We start from the raw sequence: 25,396 nt of genomic DNA, 5'->3' as shown, positions 1-25,396 counted from the left end.
TAACGAACAGCCTGAAGGTAGTCACGTCATTAAATAGCACCCTTACTCCTTCTGGGGGAAAGTGATACAAATGATATTAGTGCATATTATTTAACAATTTTTACAAATGGTGAAATTACATTCGCACGGACATATGAAATCGGAGCGGGCCCTCGAGCCTGCTTCGCCATTCAATAATGTCATGGCTGAGCTGATTGTAACTTGAACCCCACATTCCCCCCACCCCACCCCACAATAACCTTTCACCCTCCTTGCTTTTCAAGAATCTATCAAGCTCTGCCTTAAAAAACATTCAAAGATTCTGCTTCCACTGCCTTTTGAGAAGGAGAGTTCCAGAGAGGGAAAATTTCTCCTCATCTCCGTTTTAAATGAGCGACCCCCTTATTTTTAAACAGTGACCCCTAGTTCTAGATTCTCTGACAAAAAGAAACATTCGCTCCACATTCACCCTGTCAATGCCCCTCAGGATCTTAAAGGTTTTGATCACATTGCCTCGTATTCTTCTAAACTTTAGTGGGTACAAATCTTACCTCTCCATCCTTTCCTCAGTCGACAACTTGCTGACTCCTCGTAATAATCTAGTAAACCTTCTTTAAATTGTTTCTAATGTATTTACATCTTTCCTTAGATAACGAGACCAGTACTGTACACAGTACTCCAGATGTGGTCTCACCAATGCCATGTACAACTGAAGCATAACCTCCCTCCTTTCGTAATCAACTCCCCCTCACAATAAACGGTAACATTCAATCAGCTTTCCCTTTTGTGATTCATGCACTTGGGCACCCAGATCCCTCTGTGCCTCACAGCTCTGCAATGTCTCGCCATTTTGACAATTATCTTTTCTGTTCTTCTTGCCAAAATGGACAATTTCACATTTGCCCACAATATACTCCATTTGCCAGATTTTTTCCCACTCACTTAACCTATCCATATCCTTTTGTGGCCTCTTTGTGTCCCCATCACAATTTATTTTCCTACCTATCTTTGTGTCATCTGCAAATTTAACAACCGTACCTTCAATCGCTTCATCAAAGTCATTTGTATAAATTATAAAAAGTTGAGGCCCCAGCACTGATCCCTGTGGCACACCACTCGTCACATCCTGCCAACCAGAAAAAGACCCACATACGCCTACTCTGCTTCCTGTTAGCTAACCAATCTTCATTACGTGCCAACATGTTACCCACTACACCACGAGCCTTTATTTTCCGCAATAACCTTTGATGCGGCACCTTATCAAATAATTTCTGGAAATCAAAACACAGTATACCCATTGGTTCCCCTTTATCCGCAGCACGTGTAATGCCTTCGAAGAACTCCAATAAATTGGTTCAACATGATTCCTGAGAAAGTTTCTGCAAAGAATAATGCTACAATGCAAGTTACATCATTAGATTGCATTGTTTTGCTGAATAACACTGATACAAAGTTATCCCAGTGATTTTGTTGTAATTGATAGACCCATTTAAACCTGTATGATAAATATCTGCTATATATATAGCAGACATCTCGATAAGTTTCTTTTTTGTAAAGAGGGTGTGTGCATTTTACCAGTTGCTTGTACATTTTCTTAAGTTTGCAAAGACATTTTCAACTTTCAATTAGCTGATGCTGAATATTAACTTTCTAATGCAGAGTTCTTGAAACTGTCTGTTATATCGGGATTCCTGTTTGAGTATCAGAGTGCTATATAGTGTCAGTATTACATAACTATGTCATTTTTAAAAATCTGTGTTCAATGATGTCCAGTACACTGAATGTGTTAGAGTACAGAATTTATTCCGTCGAACAAGTCAAATTATGTCTACATTTTCTTAGATTGCCGTTTATCTAAGAATATCTAAGTTTGGTATTAGCTTATAGTGATAAGCATTATTCAAATGATAATGTTGTTAAAAAAAAAAACTTTTTTGAATGTATTTCTGATTATCAGTATGTGAATTTCTGCACTTTGTATTCATTGATAATTCAGTTCACCTTTTAAATTCACAAGACAGTCTGATCAGTTACTAACTATACAAAATTCTTTTATTTTATTACTAACTATACAAAAGATCCCTGAATCTTAATTTTCTGTTAAAATGCTGTAAAGCTTGGGGATTAAAGGGTTCAAATTACCCACAACCAATGTAATTGTTGCTTGTACATCAGTATCACTTGCCAAATGGTTTGTTCTTGGCTGGAAATTGCCATTAATCTTTTGGGCACTGAAACACAACCATAGCTTTCAAAACTCTCTTCTACTTCGGAAAAGTGAAGCTTTTATTGCTCAAGAGTACAATTAGAGAATGCACAGATTTAAAGAACATTGCTGAATGCACAGTTTTGTGGAATAAAGTGACTGATTTCATCATTACTTCTGTGTCTGAATCCACTTTGATGCCGGAGTTGATGAACAGGTAGTATTACAATATAAACTGTTATGAGTCATGACCAATTATTTTACAATAACACGAATATAAGGGAAAAACAATAATTTATATTGTATGAGAAGTGCTATGACCACAGCAGATGTTAAGTGCTGAGCAAACCAAATCACAGAGATAAGCCTGACTTATGGGCGTTAACCCTTTTTTTGTATTTTGACAACTAGAAGAAAACCTACTGATCTCAGCAGCATAGCATTCCAGGACAATTTTGAGGATTTTAAAAATTAAAGGATTTATTAACAACAAGAAAAGAAAGAATAAGTACACAAGATTACAGTTACACAGTTAAAATAGTCTTTGAAAAAATACCCCCCAAAAAACCCTACTTGGTCAGACCCACAAGTAAACACTTTCCAGGCAACACTCCCTTATTGATATTTAAATACACAAATCCAGTAATATTATTCAAGGCAAAACTGCTGTCATTTTAGTAAAGGTTTACCACATGAACTCTAAAACTCTCTTCCACTCTGTCATGGAAATCCAGGAAATTTAGGAAACACAACAGCTATCGGAAACCCAAGACTTTCCAGGCCTGACTAGACGGCTGATTCAAACTTTGCATCTTCTCCCAGAACAGAGCGGATTTAAGGATGCCTTCTCCAACGCAGCCAACACAACTTAGTTCAGGTTCTTGTCTTAAGTATCCTTTTTCCTTTTCATCCACTACCATTGTCCTCAGCACCCCTCCTAACTTAACTTCTCCAAAATATAAAAATCTTTCATGCTTTTTCCGATTGCCCCCACCTTTGGGTCAAATAAAATGTCATAACATTTCTTTGTTTACTTATGAAACCTTTGCAAGCTGTAGAAGCTTTTACTCCCCTTTGGAATTTAGCAACTGAAAAAAACCAAGTTCCTCTCTATCTCCTAATACAAATTTCCAAACTGTACTTATTTACTTCGAAAGCCACTTTGCCATAGCTTCATTACAAATGCATGCATTTAGCACCTCTATTCTTCTTCGTCTCTCAATTCTCCAAACAGCTGCCTTTATTAACATGAGACCCACACATACATCTTTATAAAATTACACAATATTCCTCCCAAAAGTAACGTAAATTCATACAGAAGAGAATGCTGGTTGGTTGGAAAACAGACACTGATTGGTAGAGGTTTTTCCATGAAGAATGCGCCCCTTTGCCCCCATAATTCTGCTTAAAACTCTCTTCTCTAGTTATGTTCCTCGCCAGAACATCAGCCCCAGCATGGTTCAGGTGTAAACGATACAGATTCCAATTTCTCCAGTACTGGTGCCAGTGCCACACAAACCAGAATCCACTTCACCCACATCATGCATTCAATTCTCTAATCTTATGTGTCCTATGCCAATTTTTACATGGCTCAGGTAATAATCCAGTTCTTTGAAGTTCTGTTCCTTAACTTGGTGTCGAGGTCCTCATACTGACTATTCAGTACCTGCTTCCTTGTCCTGCCTATTTCATTGGTACCTGCATGGACCATGGTGACTGAATACTCCCCTCCCATTGCAGTTCCCCTCCAGCCCTGAGATGTCTGGACAGGCAACACGGCCATCTGGGCCCTCTCTTGTTGCGACAGCGAACTTCCCTTCACTATACTGTCCCTTAAAACCACTCCATTCTTATGTATTACCCAAACCTCAAAGGCGTCCTGTTCCACAGTGCCTTGATCATTCTGCTCATCAAACTTGCAGCCCCCACTTTTCTCCTGCAAGAATTTCAGATCAGTTGGCCAACTTCCGAGGCTGACAGTCCTTCATTCCCGCCCTCTGGGTCCTCTTCCCTGCCTCAATTGCAGTTACACCCTCCTGTCCTTGGCCACTCTCCAAACGATAAGTCTCTATCCTAAGGGGTGTTGCCATCACCTGAAACAAAGGGGGGGTGTGGGTGCCCGCATTCACCGTCAGCGAGAACAGCGACAGGGTGCAAAATCCCGCGAGAATCGGAAAACAAAATTCTCATCGGTGAAATCTCGATTCCCGATTTACCTCGCTCCTTACCAGCAATGTAACAAAGTTCCTGCTCACAAAGAGCAAGAACCTCATTTTAATAGATTTGCAAACATTTAATATAATTAATGAGTTTCCCTCCACATGAACCCTCACAACAGGTTTGGAAAAATGTGAATCAGCCCAGGGGTGCAAAGGTAAGTACAATCCCCGGAGGAGAGCGACATGCCCGGCACTTCCCCGGCACAAGCTGGCGCTTCTGGGTTGGCAGTGTCAACCTGGCAATGCCAGTCTGTGCTGGGGCAGTGCGAGGGATGGACCTCTGTGGAGCCTCATTGGAGGTGGGATTTATGTTGTGTTGGGAGGTAGGGGCGACCTGATAGAGGTCTACAAAATTATGAGGGGCATAGACAGAGTGGATAGTCAGAGGCTTTTTCCCGGGGTAGAGGGGTCAATTACTAGGGGGCATAGGTTTAAGGTGAGAGGGGCAAGGTTTAGAGTAGATGTATGAGGCAAGTTTTTTACACAGAGGGCAGTGGGTGCCTGGAACCCGCTACCGGAGGAGGTGGTGGAAGCAGGGACGATAGTAACATTTAAGGGGCATCTTGACAAATACATGAATAGATGGGAATAGAGGGATACGGACCCAGGAAGTGTAGAAGATTGTAGTTTAGTCGGGCAGCATGGTCGGCACGGGCTTGGAGGGCCGAAGGGCCTGTTCCTGTGCTGTACATTTCTTTGTTCTTTGTAGGAGCCCCCGGTGTGGATATGTGGGATGGGAGAACTCCGATGCCGATGGTTTTGTGGGGGGGGGGGGGGGGGTGGACGTGTGAAAGCCCTGATGCTAGATGGGGTTTATTTTCTGTGCTAAAAATGGTGCCGTTTTTAAAGTTCGTAGTGATCTCTGTGGAGCTGGCCTTGCCAGCTCATCAGGCCCCGTCCCACCACAATGAGGCATAAACCCTGTCCCCTGAATTTTTACTTTCAGAGTGGCTCAAACTTTGGACTAAAAACCCTGCTGTGCAGCTGGTGAGTGACACACTGGGTATCAGTCAGAGCCTGACACTGTAAAGAATGGAAAACTCCACCCAAAGTGTCCAGGTAAAACTTGCCCTCCCTGATGTGTTGCAGTGTCTGCAGCTCAGCCTCCAGCTCAAGGACTCTGAGCTGTAGCTCCTCAATCTGCGCACTTACTGCAGATGTGCTTGCTGTGGATAACACCAGTGTCCATGAGCCCCCACATGCTGCAACCTTGGCACATCACCTGCACTGCCATATAAGTTTCAATTAATTACTTAATTATTTTATTTGATTATTTATTTTCATTTAGACATTTATTCATCTAACACAAATTCCAGTATTAGGGAAATAGACCTTGATCATTTACTGGACACTCACCAGCAGGTCACCTCTTCCCCTGTAGCACTGCAGGAGCCAATTCCTACAGGGTGAAAAAGTTAGAAAAAGCAAAGGAGTCTGCATGGGTCTCACCCAAAGATGCTGACTGATTTTGATTGATTGATTTTGATTTATTGTCACATGTACCGAAGTACAGTGAAAAGTATTTTTCTGTGGCCAAAGGAATGTACACAGTATATACATAGTAGACAAAAAAGACTAATCAACAGTGTACATTGACAAATGATACATCGACAAACAGTGATTGGTTACAGTACTGGTTACAGTGTGGAACAAGGGGTCAATCAAAGTAAATACATGAGCAAGAGCAGCATAGGATGTCGTGAATAGTGTTCTTACAGGGAACAGATCAGTCCGAGGGGGAGTCGTTGAGGAGTCCTGTAGCTGTGGGGAAGAAGCTGCTCCTATGTCTGGATGTGCGGGTCTTCAGACTTCTGTACCTTCTGCCTGATGGAAGGGTCTGGAAGAAGGCAAAGCCTGGGTGGGAGAGGTCGCAGATAATACTGTGTGCAGGGTAGAAGGGTTGGCTATGCTTAATTGCCCCTTGGAAAAAAATGTAAAAAGAAAAAGCAAAGGAATACATCCCTCCCCTCCTCATCAGACTCCCGAAGCTCACCAAAGTTAAACACTCCATTTATGGTCATACAGAGGACATCTGAATTTGTATGTTCTGAAGAAAAAGATTAGCTAAGCCGAAGTACAGGAAGACCAAGCCAGTTCCTTTAATTACACAGTGGCAAAGTGGTTAGCACTGCTGCCTCACAAAGCCAGGGACCCGGGTTCGATTCCGAACTTTGGCGTGGAGTTTGCATGTTCTCCCCGTGTCTGCGTAGGATTCCTCCAAGTGCTCCGGTTTCCTCCCACAGTCCAAAGATGCACAAGTTAGGTGGGGTTATGGGGTTAGGCAGGGGGGGGTGGGCCTAGTTAGAGTGCTCTTTCAGAGGGCCAGACAGACTCAATAGGCCGAATAGCCTCCTTTTGCACTGTAGGGATTCTATGGTTCTAACTATTCCAGCTGCTGCCAGTGGATGGATGGCTTCTATCTACTGCTTAGGCTCTTGGATGCTACTTTGAAGTTAACCAGTACTTGTAGTTAAATGCTAAATACAAATACAAACAATGTTAGATTTTTTAAAAGACATTTAAGCTCCCCTCAACTCACCAAACCTGCACATTCATTTGAGGTCGCACTCAGTGCTGGCCACACACAGAATGTCTCACAGATCCAGATTTGATTTTTGTCAGGATGGCTCAAAGCATATCAAGACTTCAAAACCCAACTGCTAAATGTCATAGGCTTAGCCATTTATTTGAGGAGGAATTGCAAAAGATTAATAAACAGAAAGCTTGGGTTTAGAGTACGTACCATCCTTCGCAGGCAGTCATGCGTTTCCAAGTTCAAAAAGTTTAATAAAAACCAAGTTTGGTTAATGTTTTGATTTATTTATTTCTTCGTCATTTCAATTATCTTGAGGAAGTGTGGAGTGAGAGAAGGCCATTTACTCCACTGTAAGCTCATGTCTTCATTCAGACGATAAGATAGTGATTCCGCCATTCTATTTAATCTCCAGGGAGAAAATTAAAAGCAATTCCAGCATAATAGCTATCTGCAGATCTCCACAGGGTAACTGCCAACTACAGACAACATTATATCCCTTTGGAAGCTAATTATTGAAACCAATTATCATGTGCAGAATGGGGAAAGAAGCTGCCTCATCTGAGATGAAACAGCGAATGTGTACGTGGCAACTACCGTATAGTAGCCATTTAGTATCTAATATATTCCATATATGTACATATTTCATGCCTGTGCTGCAGTGCTGAAAGACTCTGGTCTCACAAGGTCTGTTGATAAAAGGCCAATTGCGATCTCAATAGATTTATATTTTAAAAATTAATTCTATGGATTTAAGCGTTGCTGGCAAGGCTGACATTTATTGACAATCATTTACTGTTCAGTCGCTGGGTCTGTGCAGTTGTGAATGAATGATTGCCTGACCTGCATTTAAAAGTTGCTCTAGCTTTTACAGCAGAGCCCTCAGTCGCCAATCCTATGTCAGGCTGTAAGAAGGGGTCGCATGTGAGATGAGTTTGATGTTTTCAATTCAGTTTCTCGTAGACATGGGGCTACAGCAGAAAATTGCCCTTAATCTGGCTCAAATTGGAAAGGATGGAAACACTGCTGTCAGTTCTCATGAATTTACATAGCAGCAGCAATAAAACCGGAGGCAGCACGATGGCTCGTGCAGTGGTTAGCACTGCTGTCTCGTGGCACCGAGGACCGGAGTTCGATCCCAGCCCTGGGTCACTGTTTGCCCATTCTCCCCGTGTCTGCAACCCCCACAACCCAAAGATGTGCAGGATAGGTGGATTGGCCACGCTAAATTGCTCCTAATTAGAAACAAAAAGAATTGGGCACTTTAAATTTATGTTTTAAAAAAGCAGTAAAACAAGGTAACAAAACATAATATGATGCAAGACGCCCAGCAGCAGATAGAAATCTGCCTAGAGACAGCAGTAGTCAGTATTCAAAAGGCTTTCTGGGATGCATTTTAGATAAGAATCACAGGCGAAATTCTCCCGAAACGGCGCGATGTCCGCCGACTGGCGCCCAAAACGGCGCCAATCAGACGGGCATCGCGCCGCCCCAAAGGTGCGGAATGCTCCGCATCTTTGGGGGCCGAGCCCCAACATTGAGGGGCTAGGCCGACGCCGGAGGAATTTCCGCCCCGCCAGCTGGCGGAAACGGCCTTTGTTGCCCCGCCAGCTGGCGCAGAAATGACATCTCCGGGCGGCGCATGCGCGGGAGCGTCAGCGGCCGCGACAGTTTCCCACGCATGCACAGTGGAGGGAGTCTCTTCTGCCTCCGCCATGGTGGAGACCGTGGAGGAGGCGGAAGGGAAAGATTGCCCCCACGGCACAGGCCCGCCCGCAGATCGGTGGGCCCCGATCACGGGCCAGGCCACCGTGGGGGCACCCCCTGGGGCTAGGTCGCCCCGCGCCCCCCCAGGACCCCGGAGCCCGCCCGCGCCGCCTGGTCCCACCGGTAAGGTAGGTGGTTCAATTTACGACGGCAGGACAGGCAATTTATCGGCGGGACTTCGGCCCATCTGGGCCGGAGAATTGAGCGGGGGGGCCCGCCAACCGGCGCGACGCGATTCCCGCCCCTGCCGAATCTCCGGTGCCGGAGACTTCGGCAACCGGCGGGGGCGTGATTCACGCCAGCCCCCGGCGATTCGCCGACCCGGCGGGGGGTCGGAGAATGTCGCCCCACATGTGGATGGCTGATGAATAGAAACAGTTTACATAGATGATTTGGGAAGATCAATGAGCTATACATATCTCACTCAATAGTCAAGGAAGTTGATAGGGGTAGACTGCCAAATTCACAGAAAACATAATCAAAGAGGAACAAAGGTATAATTGGCCGTATGCTCAGATGCCAGGGAGGCAGTTAACACCGAGTAGTGTCAGAAAGCAGACAAATAGTTTTCCAGCTAGCAGCCTTTTACATCAAATAAGTCTCAGAGGCAAATCAATGCAGAAAACCTTCAAAAAGGCAGTTTAGATTTTTTAAAAATATAAATGTTTTTTATTGGGTTTTTGAACAAAGTATGTTCACCATTATGTACACAGGATAAGAAACATATATATGTATATATATTTGCACACCCAAACATACCAAAAAAAAGAAAATAATAAATAATAAAATAAATAAAATAGAATAACTGGTCGGGTATTGTGCACCAGCTCAACAGCAGCAACTCTGTACACCTGGCAAAATTATTTGCAACACATATGTAGGCGACTGTTTGTGGGGTGGAGAGGGGGGGGGGGGGTGGAGACTGGGGAGGTAAATATACATTTGGGTGCCGGAGAAACATTTACAGTGGGCAATACTCAAATGGGTTTGGTGTTGTTGCTTGCTTCTCCCGGATGGTTCTCGCTGCCGTCTCGCGCTCACCTCCTCTTCTGCCATTCCTCCCGTCTTCCGTCTTTATTCTCCTCGTTCCCTGCTCCTGGAGATGCCAAGTTCGTTATTGTATCCCATGCCTTCTTTCCGGCTCTCATTTCCCTGCCTCCCCCCCACATCCCTGGTTCTCCTCTCTTGCTCCCTATCTCTTCCCTCTCCCCCCCCCCCCTCCCTTCTGTGGTTTGCCTTTCTTTCCTCTTAGGTTTAGCTGTCCCCCCCCCCTCCACTCTCCCAGTCTATCTCTCCCTCTCATGCTTTGGCTACTTTCCCCTGATTCTTGGCTACCTGGCTATTCTTCTGTTTGTTCATTGGCCACAAACAGGTCCTGGAACAATTGGGTGAATGGCTCCTACGTTCTGTGGAAGCCGTCGTCTGACCCTCGGATGGCGAATTAGATTTTCTCCATTTGGAGAGATTCCGAGAGGTCGGACAGCCAGTCTGCAGCTTTGGGTGGTGCTGCTGACCGCCAGCCAAACAGGATTCTACGGCGGGCGATCAGGGAGGCAAAGGCAAGGGCGTCCGACCTCCTCCCCAGGAATAGATCTGGCTGGTCTGCAACCCCAAAGACCGCCACCTTCAGGCATGGCTCCACCCTCATCCCCACCACTTTGGATATTGCCTCGAAGAAGGGGTCCTTCTTTGGGATCCTAGCATTTCTCCCCCCCCCCCCCATACGAACGCCATGATTAGTTTGTCTAGTGCTTTGAAAAAGGCCTTGGGGATGTAGATCGGGATGGATCTGAATAGGAAGAGGTACCTGGGCAGCACGTTAATTTTGATCATCTGGACTCTCCCCGCGAGGAAGAGTGGGAGTGTGTTCCATCTTTCCAGGTCCTTTTTTACTTCCTCCGTCAGACTGGTGAGGTTCCATTTGTGGATCCCTTTCCAGTCATGGGCTATTTGGATCCCCAAGTAGCGGAATTTGTGTCGGGCTTGTTTAAACGGCAGTCCCGTTAGTGCTGCCCACCCCCTACTTGTGAGTGTACCGGGAAGATCTTGCTTTTGCTCATGTTGAGTTTGTAGCCCGAGAAGGCGCCAAACTCTTTCAGGAGCGCGATGATTCCGTCCATGCTGCTTTGTGGGTCCAAAATGTAGAGGAGCAGGTCATCTGCATAGAGTGAGACTCTGTGCTCTCTGCCTCCCCTTCGGATCCCCCTCCAGCTTTTTGCTGCTCTGAGCGCGATTGCTAGTGGTTCGGTCGCTAGAGCGAACAGCAGCGGGGACAGTGGGCATCCTTGTCTGGTGCCCCTGTGCAGCTGGAAGTATCGGGAGTTGGTGTTGTTGGTCCGTATGCTCGCCATGGGAGCGTTGTATAGGAGCTTTACCCAGGAGGTGAACCCTGTTCCAAGCCCAAACCGTTCCAGTGCCTCTATGAGGTATTTCCATTCGACTCTGGCGAAGGCCTTTTCTGCACCTAGGGAGACGATCACCTCTGGTGTTCTCTCCCCGGAGGGGGTTATTATCATGTTCAGCAGGCGCCTGATGTTCGAGGTAAGCTGTCTACCTTTGACAAAGCCTGTCTGGTCCTCTGCGACCACCTCAGGTTCACAGTCTTCTAGCCTTTTAAAAAGGGCAGTTTAGATAAGAATCACATGCGGATGGCTTCGCTGCACCAGGAAAAGATTTTTCCCAGACATCAGTATCATAGAACAAAGAACAAAGAAAATTACAGCACAGGAACAGGCCCTTCGGCCCTCCCAGCCTGCGCCGATTCAGATCCTTTATCTAAACCTATCGCCTATTTTCCAAGGATCTACTTCCCTCTATTCCCCGCCCGTTCATATATCTGTCCAGATGCATCTTAAATGATGCTATCGTGCCCACCTCTACCACCTCCGCTGGCAAAGTGTTCCAGGCTCCCACCACCCTCAGCGTAAAAAACGTTCCACGCACATCTCCCTTAAACTTTCCTCCTCTCACCTTGAAATCATGACCCCTTGTAATTGACACCCCCACACTTGGAAAAAGCTTGTTGCTATCCACCCTGTCCATACCTCTCATAATTTTGTAGACCTCAATGAGGTCCCCCCTCAACCTCTTTCCAATGAAAACAATCCTAATCTACTCAACCTCTCTTCATAGCTAGCACCCTCCATACCAGGCAACATCCTGGTGAACCTTCTCTGCACCCTCTCTAAAGCATCCACATCCTTCTGGTAATGTGTCGAGCAGAACTGCACGCAGTATTCCAAATGTGGCCTAACCAAAGTCCTATGCAACTGTAACATGACCTGCCGTCTCTTGTACTCAATACCCTGTCCGATGAAGGCAAGCATGCTGTATGCCTTCTTGACCACTCTATCAACCTACGTTGCCACCTTCAGGGTACAATGGACCTGAACTCCCAGATCTCTCTGTACATCAATTTTGCCCAGGACTCTTCCATTGACCGTAAAGTCTGCTCTTGATCCCTGCATTGTGTGGCAACTATAAGCTGGTTAGTTAATTTGGATAATGTATGGGGAATGTCGTGTTGGGTGTTCCGCTATACAAATGAACCAACACGGTTGTAGATGGTACAACTCTGTTTTATTATTCTTGATAACATCTACTGTATACTTCTGGCTGTGGTTCGTACTTCACCAGTTAACCTGTGGACCCAGCCCTTGCACTATCTTAGAGAGGCACTCAGCACATGGTGTATGTCTGAGTGGCACGCTGTGAGCTCTGTGCTCTGAGCTATCTCCTGCTGGAATGAGCGGGAACTGTGGTGTTCCCTGTTTTGTAGTGCCTGTGCTCTCACTGGTGATTGGCTGTGATGTTGCGTGTGTGTTGATTGATCCGTTGATCTGTTCATCAGTGTGTGTATGTGTTTGCACCATGATATGTTTATATGAATATCATGACATCCCCCCTTTTCACAAGAATATGTGCCTATCTGGGAATAAATATTGGTGTGTACTGAGTGCAGCTGAATATGTGTGTGCAATATTTACAACATGTACATGAGGCTAAACTATATACATAGGAAGCTGTCAGGTGCAACATAGCAACGGGGTTGTACCACAAACAAAACAAGTGCAATCATCAAATAACGAAAGAGAACTCCGGAACGACAAAAAGAGAAACAATTAACATTGTTGCATTAACAATTCAGTGAGTCAAATGTGCAAACAGGCTCATAAGTCCAGCCTAGTAGGTGGGCGACGAATTCGGGTTGACCGCCTCAAGGGTGGGTCAGGATCCACCGGCTGAGGAATGGGCCTGGCCACAGGCGATAGAGGAATAGGCATAGTGGCAGGAAGCTCCACGAAGTCGACATCAGGGACAACAGGAGGGCGTGGCGCCGGTGCATGATCACGTAGCGAGCGTGGAAGCAGCCGAAGGGCCCGCCGATTACACCAGCGAATGGAGCCATCAGGCATGCGAACCAGGAACAAGCGGGGAGCCACGCGGCAGAGAACTTCGGCAGTTGCCGACCAGCCACCCTCTGGTAGGTGGATGCGGACGTTGTCTCCAGGCGCCAGGGCAGTAAGATCAGCTGCCCGAGTGTCACGTGCCACCTTCTGCTGAGCACGCTGCTGTCGCATCCTTTGCAGTACTGGAGCATCGTCGGGTTTAGGAACATGAATGGACGGTACAGTGGTCCTGAGGGTGCGACCCATCAACAGCTGGACTGGCGAGAGGCCCGTGGACAGTGGGGCCGAGCGATAGGCCAGCAGGGCTAAACAGAAGTCAGACCCGGCATCAGCAGCCTTGCAGAGGAGCCGCTTCAAGATATGGACGCCCTTTTCCGCCTTGCCATTTGACTGGGGATGCAGGGGGCTGGACATCACATGTGTGAAGCCATACGAAGCGGCAAAAGAAGACCATTCTTGGCTCGCAAAACAGGGCCCATTGTCCGACATGACGGTAAGCGGAATGCCATGGCGAGCGAAGGTTTCCTTGCATGCTCTGATTACAGCTGATGATGTCAAGTCGTGCAGGCGTATGACCTCCGGATAATTTGAAAAATAGTCAATTATGATGACGTAGTCCCTGCCAAGCGCATGAAAAAGATTCACACCCACCTTCGCCCAGGGGACGTCACCAACTCATGGGCTGAAGTGTCTCAGGGGGTTGCGCCGGCTGAAACCTTTGGCAGGTGGGGCAGTTGAGCACCATGTTGGCAATGTCATAGCTGATGCCCGGCCAGTATACAGCTTCACAGGCCCTCCGCCTGCACTTCTCAACCCCGAGATGGCCTTCGTGTAATTGTTCGAGGACCAGCCTGTGCATGCTGTGTGGAATCACAATCCGGTCCAGCTTTAGGAGGACACCGTCAATGACGGCCAAGTCGTCCCAGACATTGTAGAATTGTGGGCACTGTCCTTTGAGCCACCCTTCCGTCATGTGGTGCATCACACGTTGTAGAAGGGGGTCGGCCGCAGTCTCCCGGCGAATACGGGCCAGACTTGCATCATTAGCTGGCAGATTGGCCGATGTGAAGGCCACATGCACTTCAACCTGACATACAAACCCCTCCGAATCGAGTGGTATGCTCACTGCTCTGGACAGGGCATCCGCGATGATGAGGTCCTTTCCCGGGGTGTAGACCAGTTGGAAGTCGTACCTCCGGAGCTTGAGCAGAATGCGCTGGAGGAGAGGGGTCATCTCATTAAGGTCCTTTTGTATGATGCCGACCAGGGGGCGATGGTCAGTTTCCACGGTGAACTGAGGGAGACCATACACATAGTCGTGGAATTTATCTATGCCGGTTAACAAACCCAGGCACTCCTTCTCAATCTGCGCATAGCGCTGTTCTGTGGGGGTCATGGACCGCGAGGCATAGGCGACCGGGGCCCATGATGCAGTGTCATCCCGTTGCAGGAGTACCGCCCCAATGCCGGACTGGCTGGCATCAGTCGAGATCTTTGCATCTCGAGTAGTGTCGAAGAACGCCAAGACCGGGGCTGTGGTGAGCTTGATCTTGAGCTCCTCCCATTCCTTCTGGTGTGCGGGCAGCCACTGGAACTCCGTAGTCTTCTTCACCAGGTGGCGAAGAGCCGTTGTATGGGAGGCAAGGTTGGGAATGAACTTCCCCAGGAAGTTGACCATCCCGAGAAAGCGTAGCACTGCCTTCTTGTCTGCCGGCTGCAGCATGGCTGTAATAGCTGTCACTTTGTCTGCATCCGGACGCACCCCTATGTGGTCCCCCAGAAACTTTAGCTCAGTTTGGCCAAAAGAACACTTGGCTCGGTTGAGGCGCAGGCCGTGTTCTCGTATCTGAGCAAAGACGCGCTGGAGACGACTGATGTGCTCCTGTGGTGTGGTGGACCAGATGATGACGTCGTCAACATAGACGTGCACCCCTTCGATGCCCTCCATCATCTGTTCCATGATTCTATGAAACGCCTCGGATGCCGAGATGATGCCAAACGGCATCCTATTGTAGCAGTACCTGCCAAAGGGAGTGTTGAAGGTGCACAGCTTCCTGCTGGACTGATCCAGTTGAATCTGCCAAAAACCCTTTGAGGCATCAAGCTTTGTAAAAATTTTAGCCCGGGCCATTTCGCTCGTGATCTCTTCCCGTTTGGGTATGGGGTGGTGTTCCCTCATGATGTTATTGTTCAGGTCTTTCGGGTCAATGCAGATCCGGAGTTCGCCAGAGGGCTTTTTAACGCACACCATGGAGCTGACCCATGGCGTGGGCTCCGTGACCCTGGAAAGCACTCCTTGGTCCTGGAGATCTTGCAGCTGCTGCTTGAGGCGGTCCTTGAGTGGTGCTGGGACTCTACGAGGTGTGTGAATGACCGGGGTGGCGTCCGATTTGAGCCGTATTCTGTAAGTGTAGGGCAGTGTGCCCATGCCCTCGAAAGCCTACTGGTTGTGGGCGAGTAGCGAGTGGAGCTGTGCCCTAAAGTCTGCATCCGGGAAATCGGACGTGCCTTCTGGAGACAGAGTGCGTACCCGCTGAACGAGGTGGAGAACCTTGCACGTCTGTGCGCCTAGCAGGGAGTCCTTCGAGGATCCAACTATCTCAAAAGACAGTGTGGCTGTGTATGAATTGTGTGTAACCTCGAGCTGGCAGGATCCCATGGCCGGGATAACATTACCGTTGTAATTGACCAACTGACAGTGGGATGGCCAAATCGGTGGTTTGACCTTCAAGGCGTAGAAGGCTGACCATGCAATGAGATTGGCGGAGGCACCAGTGTCTAAACGGAATGCGATTGGTGATCGGATGACCATTAGGGTGGCACACCATTCATCACCCGGATTGACGCTGTGCACTGGCATCGGCTGGTGGGTCCTACTTGAGGACATCCGATTTCTGTCAATTACCGCAACGCGGAAGGCTTCCCGGCCGTCGGTATCACCTGTCTGTACGTCGTCAGGGTATGACTCGGTGTATGGAGGCTGAATGGCCCGCACGTCCCTGCGAGGCTGTCGGAATTGGGGAGCGTTGGCAGGTTGAGCTGCTCGACAGCAGGCAGCGTAGTGGCCCTTCTTGCCGCAGCAGAGGCATTGTCGATTTTTCGCTGGACATTGCCGCTTTAAATGTGCGGATCCACAGTTGCCGCACGTCGTGACGTCATGGCGTTTGTTGCGCCACCGCGCATGCGCAGTTCGGTCCTGCGTAGAGCGCGCCTGCGCGTCACGTCCCTCTGCGTCGACGTCTCTTTTGGCGCGTACAAGTGCAGGAGGCTGCGGAAAACGCGCAAAATGGCCGCCCTCGTCCGGGCCGCGGTCCGGGAGGAACCCGATGGAGTGGACCCGCTAGGCCTTGTGGAATCCCTGCCGTGCCGATTCGGCCGCCTGGAATTGGGAGTACCGGCTGGTCGCATTTTCGTGGAGGACGCAGGTTTCGATGGCGGTGGCTAGGGTGAGGCTCTTTATTTTGAGGAGCTGCTGGCATGGGGTGCCCGAGGTGACCCCAAAAACTATCTGGTCCCGAATCATGGAATCGTAGGTGGCCTCATAGCCGCAGGACTGCGCGAGGATACGGAGGTGTGTCAGAAAAGATTGAAAAGGCTCATCCTTACCCTGCAGGCGTTGCTGGAAGAGGTACCTCTTCCACGCTGAAGTGTTGCTCAAGTTTTAGAAGGACCGTCTTGTACTTCGTCTTGTCCTCGCCTTCCGCGAATGCCAGGGAGTTGTAGATATGAATGGCTTGTTGCACTGCCGTGGAAAGGAGGAGGGTGATCTTCCTGGTGTCTGATGCATTCTCCCTGTCTGTGGCTTCTAGGAAGAGCTGGAAGCGCTGTTTAAACAGTTGACTCCGGGGTTTCCAGCGATTTGGAGCGGCTGCGGCGGGCTAATGGTGTCCATGCCGCAGGATGGCAGACCGCTGAAGATGTGCAGGTAGGTCTCACAGTTGCTGGGTTCCAATCCTGGTACTATGTCATGTTGGGTGTTCCGCTATACAAACGGACCAACACGGTTGTCGATGGTACAACTCTGTTTTATTATTCTTGATAACATCTACTGTATACTTCTGGCTGTGGTTCGTACTTTACCAGTTAACCTGTGGACCCAGCCCTTGCACTATCTTAGAGAGGCACTCAGCACATGGTCTATGTCTGGGTGGCACACTGTGAGCTGTGTGCTCTGAGCTATCTCCTGCTGGAATGAGCGGGAACTGTGGTGTTCCCCGTTTTATAGTGCGTGTGCTCTCACTGGTGATTGGCTGTGATGTTGCGTGTGTGTTGATTGGTCTGTTGATCTATCCATCAGTGTGTGTGTGTGTTTGCACCATGATATGTTTATATGAATATCATGACAGGGAACAGGGGAAGTCTTACAGAATTCAGGCATCATTGGTATAGTTGGAATAAGTGGTACGTTCTACATCTTTGGATTGTGGGGGTGAGATCCAAGCAGACACAGGCAGAAATTTCAAGCTATAAGTAAATAGGCTGAACAGTCTTACCTTGAATTCGGAAGGGTTGAGCAAAGTCATTTTGAGAGATGGGTACAAGCATTGAAAATAGGAGAAATCTGTGACGCCCTTAGAGAGATCATTCTACTGGAGGAATTTAAAGATTTATTGCCGACAATGATTAGAACTCATGTTGAGGAGCAGAAAGGTAGAACTGCCAGACGAGCCGAGGAGCTTGCGGATGACTATGTTCATCGACCAAAGCCTTTCTTTAGACCCAATTTTAAATCAGACAAAGTTAGAAATTGGGAAGGTGCAAGAGAGGGCAGGTCAGCATGAGAGGGAGTGGTCAGAAAGTCCAAGGAGGTTTCATCTCAAAATACAACAGAATCTGTTGCAGAGGTGAGGGAGATGAAAAAAGTCAGAGGCTGGATTCTCCGTTTCAGGGACTATGTCCCCACACCATTGTAAAAATTGTGGCCTTTCACACCAGAAAAACTCGCGTGAAAAGGCCACATATTCATAGCCCTGCAGGGGGCTAGCAGGGACCCGTCGGGAAGCTCGCAGCTTTAGCTGCAGATACGGGACCCAATACGTCCGGGTCAAAGGCTGCTCATGCACACAGCGGTGGTCTCCAGCCACCGTGCTCCATGGCGGACTCAGACCGCGGAGCTGGACCTCCTAAATAGTACCCCCGATCTGCCGCGCGCCCGACCCAGACCGCCCGCTCAAACAATAGCCTGGTCCCAGATGAGGCCTCCCCTGCCCTCTGATCGTCCCGCCCCCAACCATGGCGGCCGCAGACTGAGTCCGCAGCTGCCATGCGAGTGTCCCGAACGGCAGGGCCACATTAGACTTCGGCCGGTCGGTGGCGGAGAAAAGCGGGGCGGGCCTCCAGCAGTGGCCGCAGGTAGGGGATATGACGCGTGCCGTACTCTCCGAATACGCAGCTTTTCGGGGGGCCAGAGAATTGTGGAACCGGCGCCGGTCCTGATTCCGTGCGGGGAAATGAATTCTCCGTCCCGGAGTCGGACGCGATATCGGCGTCAGGGTGCAGAGAATCCAGCCCCAGATATTTTCATTGTCATAAACTGGGCCACACCAAATCAGTGTGCTGGAGCTTAAATAGCCAGCCGGTTGGTGTCACAAATCTTAAAACGGGAATTATGAAATCAGAAGCTCAGGAACAGGAGAAGCTGATAAAATTTGTACACAGAGTAAAGGAACAGACACTAGGAAGGAACGTCTGTGTACAACTTGCCCAGGGGCAGAGTGACCAGCAGGTGCCGGACAAATTAATTTGTGCGCCAGGATAAAATATTTACAAGTGGACAGGGTCAAAGGGGAAAAGGTATTAAAATGTTATGAGATACAGGTGTGAGTCAATCCCTTGAGTTGTGGGGGGGAAAGATATTTGTTGTCCATAAGGCATATTAAAGGAAAATGTGCTGGTCAGCAGCATTTTCGGAAAAAGGAAAGAAATTCCTTTAGTACAAATAAGTTTACTGAGTAGCTTGAAGTGAGAGGAAGGAGTGGTAAGCCTGGTAGAAACCTTGCTAATTGCAGGAATTCAATTCATTCCAGGGAATGATATCGCAGGATCCCAGATGGTAGTGATGCCTATTATTGTCAAACAGCCGATAGAGAATCCTACCACCGAGAAATTACAAACAAACCCTCCTGGAGTATTTCTGGATTACATGGTGACGCAGTCAGGCCCATAAACTAAGACAAAAGAGGGAGGGGTTGCGAGCCTAGGGTGAGGCCAGTGAGGTAAGATTATCCGATACCACCTTCAGCAAACAAAATGAGAATGAGGCAGACACAGAGAGTGATGCAAATGTATTCAATTCAAAGAGGTTAACTGAACTGCAGCAGAGTGACTCAAATGTAAAACATTTAAAGACAGCCCAGCAGGGAAAAAAGCCAGGGGTGATGCGAAGGCCCAGACTCAAGAGTTTTATTCCTGGAGAGAGAGTGCTTGTGTTGTTTCTTTTTAAAGAGCTTTTTATTAAGGCATTTATAATTTTATAATAATAACAGTAAACAGTGCAAATACAAATATAAACATAATGCAAAGACCGCCTCCCTCCCTCAGAAATCCCACCTCCTCTAAACAATAATCTAACTCCTCCCCCCCACCTCCTCTTCTGACAGTTATTTTTCTCCAAAGAAGTTGACAAACGGCTGCCACCTCCGGATGAACCCTAGCATTGACCCTCTTAGGGCGAACTTTATTTTCTCAAGTCTGAGAAAACAAGCCATGTCACTAAGCCAGATCTCTGAATTCGGGGGCTTCGAGTCCATTCATGTTAACAAAATCCGTCACCGGGCTACCAAGGAGGCAAAGGTCAAGACGTCAGCCTCTCTCACCCTGTGGACTCCCGGCTCTTCCGACACTCCGAAAACCGCAACCTCTGGACTCAGCACACGTTGTTTTTTACACCGTGGACATGACATCTGTAAACGCCTGCCAGAATCCCCTAAGCTTCGGACATGCCCAAAACATATGGACATGGTTTGCAGGCCCTCCTGAACATCTCGCACACCTGTCCTCTATCCCAAAAAACTTGCTCATCCGGGCCACCGTCATGGTGAATGACCTTAAACTGAATCAGGCTGAGCCTGGCACATGATGAGGACGTGTTGACTCTGCTCAACGCATCCGCCCAAAGGCCTGCCTCTATCTCCCCCTCGTGCACATCTCCCGTTTGCGCTTTAGCTCCTCTGTCTGTGTTTCCTCCGACTCCATGAGTTCTTTACAAATATCCAAAACCTTCCCCTCTCTCAGCCCCGTCCTGGAAACTACCCTGCCCTGTAGCCCCCGTGGCGCTAGGAGCGGAAGGTGGAAACCTGCCTTCGCAAAAAATCCCGTACCTGCAGATATCTGAATCCATTTCCTGCTGACAGTTCAAATTTCTCCTCTAAATCCTTCAAACAGGGGAAGCTCCTCTCTGTAAATAGATTCCCCATCCTCTCAATCCCTGCTCTTTGCCATCTGCGAAACCCCCCATCCAGCCTTCCCAGTACAAACCAATGGTTATTGCCGATTGGAGCCCAGACCGATGCTCCCTCCACTCTCATATGCTTCCTCCACTGCCCCCAGAATGAGTGCTCGTGTTGTTAACTGTGTCAGGCAAACCCCTGAAAGCTAGATTCTGCTGGCCATATTACTTTCAAAGGAAACCGGTATGTACCCCAGATGGAAGCAAATCACACAGACTGTGGAATGTGACATCGGGATCATGTGACTCTCCCGCTATCGGGAACATTCTTTCCAACATTCTAACATGTTGGAATTGTATAGCTTTCTATGAGATCCCCTCTCACTCTTCTAAACTCAACGAATATAATCCTAACCAACTTAGTCTCTCCTCATCATGGCAGTCCCACTATCCCACGAATCAGCATGGTAAACCTTCGCTGCACTCCCTCCATAGCAAAAACATCCTTCCTCGGATAAGGACACCAAATCTGCACACAATACTCCAGGTGTGGCCTCACCAAGGCCCTGTACGATTGCAGTAAAACATCTCTATTCCTGGACTCAAATCCTCTCACGATGAAGGCCAATGTACCATTTGCCTTCTTTACTGCCTGCTGTACCTGCGCACTTACTTTCAGTGACTGATGCACAAGAACACCGAGGTTTCGCTGAGTATCCACCTCTCTCAATTTACACCCATTCAAATAATAATCTGCCGTCCGGTTTATTCGACCATAGCGTATAACTTCATATTTATCCACATTATACTGCATCTGCCATGCATATGCCCACGCAGTTGGTGGCCTGTGTGCGGGGTACTCGGCCATGGTATGGGTGTTGACATGTGGTGCTAGGTGGGGTGCAAGGGGGCTGCCAGCGGGTGAGGTGTGGTCACCCTCTGTGGGGAGGGGGAGGCGTGGTTAGCTGGTGTGTGGGACGGGGATGGTGCCAGGGGAAGGAAGGTGGTGACTCACTATTCTGGCCTGGGGGGATGCCCATCTCAACCCAGTACTGCCTACCGATCCGCCTGGTGAGGTCCACATGGGGTTGACGGAGGGTGGGGGGGGGAAGTGGAGAGTGAGGGGTAGGGCTGTGTGGGATGGGGGGGTGCCAGGAGCACGGAGGTGGTGACTTGCCCGGGCTACCCTGAGGAGGTTGTGTAGCTTTTTCCGGCACTGCTGTCCAGTCCTCGTGATGGAGCCCAAGGTACTCACGGCCTCTGCCACCTGTGCCCAGGCCTGGTTGGCATACATGGGTGGCAGCCTCTTTCCCACCCCGGGGAACAGGGTGCCCTGCCTCTCCTCCGCAGCATCCAGTAGTATCTCGTGCTCCGCATCCTCACGGCATCTTCTTGTCTGGAATGAGATTGTGTGGGGAGTGCAGTGCCTACGTGCAGCAGCTAATCAGGCTCTCCAGTGCCTTTCCCGACCGCAGCGAATCCGACACCAGCGTGCGTTGGAATTGCACTGGTTCCACGTGGCGTGCATGCTGGCCCATTGGCATGTCCTAAATTCCTCCAGGATCGGCGCCATCATTGGCACCGTGGAACACCCCCCAGTTAGTCCCAGTGACAGCACTTAGGGCTGGATTCACCGTTTGTAAGGCCAAGTGCCAACATCAGCGTGGAAACTGTGGCGTTTCACGCTGCCAAAATTGGTGCCGAATCCTCACTAATCCTGCAACTGGTGAGGGGCTCGCAGCCACGCTGAGTAAAACTTCCGGCTGCCACGATATAAACGGCTGGAGAATGGCTGGGTCTGTGATCGCGCTTGCGCATGGCGACGACCTGCAGCGGCCACGTCGTAAAACATGGCGCTTGCCTGCGTGGACCCAACCTGCCAAATAGTGCCCCCCCTCGCCACCCCCCGGGCCACCCCCACCAGTCCCCCCAGCCCTCGCGGAAGCCCCCTCGGCCGGCAGCACTGCTCCCAGGCGACTCTGGCGGCACTGGACATAGTCTGCAGCCACAGCGCCAGGTTCCCGACCTCTAAGACCACACGCCCCACGCGGGCGGGAACTCAGCCCATCGGCGGCAGAGCATCGGGGGAGGGCCTTCAGGCAACCCACCAATGCCGTTCCAACTGATGACGCCATTTCAGAGGGGAAGAAGAAGAGGAAACCGGCATCAAACCAGCGCCGCCTCTGATTTGGGCTTCAGAAGAGGTACTCCGCCCGAGATCGGCGGTGGGGAATGGTGAATCCCACCCTTAGTCTCTCAGATGGGGAATCCCGCCCAATGTCTTTCCTCATAGTTGCGTTATTTTCCTCTTTAACCAGAAATGCAACCCCACCACCTTTTCGTTTTGTCTGTCCTTCCAAAAAACTGAATACCGCTGGATGTTCAGTGGTGGCTCCAAATGCAACTAATTATAGACAGCCTAGATCAGTAAAGTTTTGTGGAACATTTTGTCAATTCGTAAGTGGATAGGCTTTTGCCCATGAGAAATAGTGGGCGCATCTTGAATTTTCTATCATGAATTTTAAATAAGATGCTTTTGCCTCCAGCAAAATGTACTTTTGGAGACATAAGGATGGAGCACCATTAATATTAAAGGACATGAACGAATAAGGGGTTGTTTCTGACTTTCCCAATGGTGAATAAATTATGCTATTGGATCAGACACTTGTTATACAATTATTTAAAATTTTATTTCCATTGGAGTTTGGAAATGAAAATCAAAAGAGATGTAAAAAGGATAGCTGATCTGATGTTGCCCAGTTCGCGATATCACTGGGAATGTTTGTCTACTTTCGGTTAACTGAAAGAACAATGCTTGAGAATAATATTGCAAAGGTGGAGAGAGAAAGAGTTGTATCTGTTAGTTGTGAAAAATAAGAGCTCATGGGCGGCACACTTGTGCAGTGGTTAGCACTGCTGCCTCAGGGTGCTGAGGACCCGGGTTCGATACCGGCCCCAGGTCACTGTCCGTGTGGAGTTTGCACATTCTCCCCATGTCTGTGTGGGTCTCACCCCCACAAATCAAAAAAATGTGCAGGGTAGGTGGACTGGCCACGCTAAATTGCTCCTTAATTGGGAAAAATAAAGAATTGGGTACTCTAAATTTATTATTGTTTCAAAAAGAAAATGAGAGCTCATGCAACCTGCGTATCTCAGAACCTTGGGCTATTTGTGGGATCAGCCTACAACAAGTTAAAAAGGTGCCTGTTGAATGTGGGATAATTGTTGAAATTGACCTAAAACAAGGGTTCTTTTTAAGATTAAAGAAGTACAGGGGTGGGAGGGCAGTGTCACAGGATTAGTAATCCCGAGACCCGTGGTAATGCTCCGGGGTTCCGGGTTCAAATCCCACCATGGCAGATGGTGAAATTTAAATTTAATAAAGAAAGAAAATCTGGAATTAAGTCTAATGATGGGGCAGCACCATGGCGCAGTGCTTTGCACTGCTGCCGCACGGCGTCGAGGACACGGGTTCCATCCCAGCCCGTGTGGAGTTTGCACATTCTCCCCAGGTGGGATTCTCCGAATCCCTGCGCCGGGTCAGAGAATCCCCGGGGGGCGGCACGAATCCCACCCGGCTGGCATATTCTCTAGCATCGTTTTTCGGGAGGGGGCAGGATTCCCGCCATGCTGGTTGGCGGCAGTTGGCAGCGGCCCCTCCGGTGATTCTCCAGGCCCCGATGGGCCGTGCGGAGGTCCATTTTTGGCCAGTCCCGCCGGCGTGAATCACTCAACTCACACACTGGCAGGACCTGGCAAGTAAGTCGGCAGGAGCAGTCATCGGGGGGGCGCGGGGGGATCTGACCGCAGGGGAGGGGCCCCCACGGTGGCCTGGCCCCCGATCGGGGCCCACCGGACTGCGGGCGTGCTTTTTCCATGGTGGCACTCCTTCCTTCCGTACCGGCCCCTGTAGTGCTCCGCCATGGCTAGCACGGAGAAGAGAACCCCCTGCGCATGCGCCAAAATACGCCGGCCGGTCTGCACATGCGCGGAATCACGGCGGCGGTTCTGCGCATGCACGCGATCACGCCGGCCCTTCGGCGCCGGCTGGAGTGGCGCCAACCTCTCTGCTGTCTACCTAGCCCCCGAAAGTGCGGAGAATTCCGCTCTTTCGGGGACTATTGACACTGGAGTGATTGCCGCCGGTTTTCCCGCCGGCGTGGGGACATAGTCCCCAGAAGGGAGAATCCCGGCTCCCGTGTCTGTGTGGACCTCACCCACAGAACCCAAAAAGATGTGCAAGGTAGGTGAACTGCAAATGCTAAATTGCCTCTTAATTGGAAAAATCAACAATTGGGTACTCTAAACGTATTTTTTTTAAAGTCTATGAAAGCATTGATGATTGTTGTAAACATCCATCAGGTTCACTAATGTCCTTCAGGGAAGGAAATCTGCCGTCCTTACCTGATCTGACCTGCATGTGACTCCAGACCCACACAGCGATGCGGTTGACTCTTAACTGCTCCTGCTGAAATGGCCGAGCAAGCTACTCAGTTCAAGGGTAATTAGGGATGGGCAACAAATGCTGGCCCAGCATTAGAACAAGGAAGCAATTCAAACATAAGTGACTTTTCTTAAAAGATTAAAACAAAATAATTCCAATATCTAAATAAGCATTACACTTGTTTCATTATTTTTTTAGCGTTTTAAAAGTCCCTTTCAATGAAATTCAAACATCAATTGTACTCAATACTACTCAAAAGCTACTCAAATGGAATAGTTGCAGTACTGAGATCAAAAGGTGTAGAGTAGCTAAAACAATACCCACCATATAACATGAGTCCCAAGTGTATGGACATGAGAAAATCACTAAATACTTAAATTAACCATGAAACTGAGTGAATAGACTTCTCATATTCAAAGGGTTTTTGGAAGAATATTATCAAACAATAAACC

The 25,396-nt window shown here is 48.8% G+C and overlaps 1 long non-coding RNA gene across 1 annotated transcript in view; it reads right to left on the bottom strand.

Annotated features, from left to right (window-relative positions):
• Positions 1-5,888: 5,888 nt before the first annotated feature.
• Positions 5,889-25,396, bottom strand: part of LOC140428511 (uncharacterized) — a 221,682-nt gene continuing 202,174 nt past the window's right edge. The window contains exon 3 of the long non-coding RNA XR_011948802.1: positions 5,889-6,258. This is a non-coding gene — a long non-coding RNA (uncharacterized lncRNA). The remainder of the gene's footprint in view (positions 6,259-25,396) is intronic.

This window comes from Scyliorhinus torazame, chromosome 8 (assembly GCF_047496885.1).
Source record: "Scyliorhinus torazame isolate Kashiwa2021f chromosome 8, sScyTor2.1, whole genome shotgun sequence".
Classification (NCBI taxonomy): Eukaryota; Metazoa; Chordata; class Chondrichthyes; order Carcharhiniformes; family Scyliorhinidae; genus Scyliorhinus; species Scyliorhinus torazame.
This window is presented reverse-complemented; position numbering and strand designations above follow the sequence as displayed.